General features: G+C 36.6%; 1 pseudogene; it reads right to left on the bottom strand.

The window, feature by feature from the left end:
- Positions 1 to 2,169: 2,169 nt before the first annotated feature.
- Positions 2,170 to 3,103, bottom strand: LOC120873978 (annotated as a pseudogene).
- Positions 3,104 to 3,365: the final 262 nt, after the last annotated feature.

The following is a 3,365-nucleotide window of genomic DNA, read 5'->3' on the forward strand; positions in this document are numbered from 1 at the left end:
ATGGTCCAGCCTTTGATAAAGAAGGACAAAAAGCAAATAAAACAGTTGAAAATCAAGAACTTATAGCTCTTTACTCCTAGTGTAATTAATATGAATGTCTTTATCAATCCATTATATTAGTATTCACACCACTTTATGTATCTTCCAAACAATCTGTTGAGTGTATGCATATAATTTATAAGCTATAATGTAAATATATATATAGTATATGTTATCCCTCTGTTGATTTTGCCACTGAGATAAAATTAATACTCAAAAAATGTTATCTAGTGTTTTCAGTTTATTATGTATTTATTTATTCCTCCATTGTGGTCTGGACAACATGGAGGTTTTTTTAGATAATGGAGTCGATTTCTCACAAACAAGGTGAAATAAAATAATGCTTTAATTAGACGGTTGTTTGTGAATGACAAAGAGATAAAGAGGACATTCAACAAGAAGAAGGAATAAGAGAAAGAAATTGTCATGGAGAAAGTGATAAAAATATTAATAGTTGATAATGATAGTCCACTGATGTACTTTATCAAGGTCCTTTCCACTGTCCCCTAAAATTTCTTTTCTTCTTTTTTTCAAGCTTTATTCAGACAAAATTGACAATTAGCATGTATAAGGTGTACAGGTGAAGATTTGACACGTGTGCATTGTGACTGGGCTTCCCAGGTGGTGCAAGTGGTAAAGATCTCGCCTGCCAATACAGGAGACATAAGAGACATGGTTTCAATTCCTGGGTCTGAAGGATCCCCTGGAGGATGGCATTGCAACCCACTCCAGTATTTTGCCTGAAGAATCCCCATGGACAGAGGAGCCTGACGGACCACAGTCCATGGGGTGCGCAAAGAGTTGGACATGACCAAAGCAACTGAGAATGTATTGTGACATGATCACCACATAAGATTAGTTAACATATTCATTAATTCACATAGTTACCATTTGGATTCTGTGTATAATGAGGACACTTAAGATCTACTTTTCTAGAAAATTTAAAGTTTAAAATACAGAATTGTTAACTAAAGTCATAATATACATTAGAGTCCCAGAACTTATTCATCATGTAACAGAAAAGTTGTACACTTTAACAAATATTTCAAACTTCTTTCACCTACCAGACCTTGGAAACAATCAATCTACTCTGTATTTCTATAAATTAATCCTTTTTGTATTCAACATGCTGCTGCTGCTGCTAAGTCACTTCAGTCGTGTCCAACTCTATGGGACCCCATAGACGGCAGCCCACCAGGCTCCCCCATCCTTGGGATTCTCCAGGCAAGAACACTGGAGTGAGTTTCCATTTCCTTCTCCAATGCATGAAAGTGAAAAGTGAAAATTAAGTCGCTCAGTCGTGTCCGACTCTTAGCGACCACATGGACTGCAGCCCACCAGGCTCCTCCATATATGGGATTTTCCAGGCAAGAATACTGGAGTGGGGTGCCATTGCCTTCTCCATGCATGTGAGATAATGCAGTAGTTATCTTTCACTGTCTGAATTACTTCACTTAGAGTAATGACTTCATGGTTCTTCCATGTTGTGGTGAACAAGGCTTCTTTACTTCTAAAATACATGAGCTTGTCCACTTCATGGCTCATTTAATTATCAGATTCCCTGACTAATATTGTTTCATTTACAAATTTGAATAATTTTTAGATTTGTGACTGAATATATCTATCCAAAGACATACTAATTTTAGATTTTTCTTTGGTTTCATAACAGTCAATATTTTATTTCAGGATTGTTGGGCTTCTATTGAGTTACTTACCTGCTTAGTTAATTAATGCTAGTTGGTGACACTAGCTTATATGCATTAGTACAGAAAGTACAGTATGTCCATAAAATACAAAGAATGCTCAAAAATCTCTCAGGAAGCACATAACAAATCTTCAGGCAAATTGAAATTTTGTTTGAATGAAAGAGTAAACCAATGATATTTGATCAACTTAGAAAATTCAGGAAAATTTTCAACAAAGAGGAGGTAGTATATATAAATTCTTGATACATATGAGCATGCTGTATTTGGAGACTGTAGCATTTCTAAAATTTGGGCTATACAACAAATGCTCATTTATAACATTTTAAACATTGGGAAATTTTTGGTTCTCTTGTATGATGAAATATAATTCTAGAAATACAAAACCCAAAATGTGTTTATGTGTGTGAAATATAAACATTTAACCTCATCTTTTAAGTTTCACTTTTTTCAGATCCTGTTTCACATCTTTGTTCCTTAGACTGTAAATCAGAGGGTTTAACATTGGAGTCACAAGACTGTTAAACAGTGAGGTCATCTTGTCTTGATCTAGAGAATTAGGATGAACTCGGCCTGGAATACATAAAGAGCATAGTTTTATGCTCTTTATGAGGAAAATCGCCACTGCAGCTAAGTGGGAGGTGCAGGTGGAAAAAGCTTTGAACCTCCCCTCAACAGAGTGGATCTTCAAGAATGAAAGGGTAGTATAACAATAAGACACAAAGACTCCTGAAATGATACTCAGTTCAATGAAGGTAAAACAATGAATAACACCAACTCATTGACCTGTATATCAGAGCAGGAAAGAAGGTAAAGTGGAGGTAAGCCACAGAAGAAATGATTACTCTCATTTGACCCACAGAAACATAAGCAGAATGCTAATGTTGTGTGTTTCAAAACATCTTCCATTCTCACCAGGTAAACCCCAGCCATAAGCAAGGAACATACCCTGCTGGACATGCTGACTGCATAGAGCAAGGGGCTGTTGATGGCCTTGTACCAGTCATAGGCCATCACTGCCAGCAGAAGAGATTCAGAATCTGTAGAGATACAGAAGACAAAGAACTCCAGAGCAAAGCCACTGAAGGAGATTGAATTGTTCTAGACAAATTTGTCCATCAGCATCTTGGGCACAATTGCTGTGAATAGCAGAGATCACAAAAGAAGAGATGACTGAGGCAAAATTACATGGATGTGTGCAGCTGGGGATCCATCCTAATCAGGGTTATCATTCCAAGATGTGCCAGAAAGTTAATGAGATAAATAAGAACTGTGGTAAAAAGAGCCATCTTGTTCTCGGTGTTATCAGTAATTCCCAAGAAAATGAATTCAGGCAGAGAGGAACAATTCCCTCTATCCATCCTTCTTTGTTCTGATGTAAACTTTTAGAAAATGATCAAGAAAATGACACATGGATATAGAACACTTTTGCACAACTGCAAGATATCATAAGGAAGAACGTGATTTTTCTCTGTATTTGTGTTTTTATAATTACAAAATAATCTAGATCATGGATATCGACTGTTTAAAGGTAGATAGTTATCTGTTCAGTTCAGTTCAGTCACTCAGTCATGTCCAACTCTTTGCAAACACATGGCATGCAGCACTCCAGGCCTCCCTGTC

Source organism: Oryx dammah, unplaced genomic scaffold (assembly GCF_014754425.2).
Source record: "Oryx dammah isolate SB20612 unplaced genomic scaffold, SCBI_Odam_1.1 HiC_scaffold_14, whole genome shotgun sequence".
NCBI classification, from domain to species: domain Eukaryota; kingdom Metazoa; phylum Chordata; class Mammalia; order Artiodactyla; family Bovidae; genus Oryx; species Oryx dammah.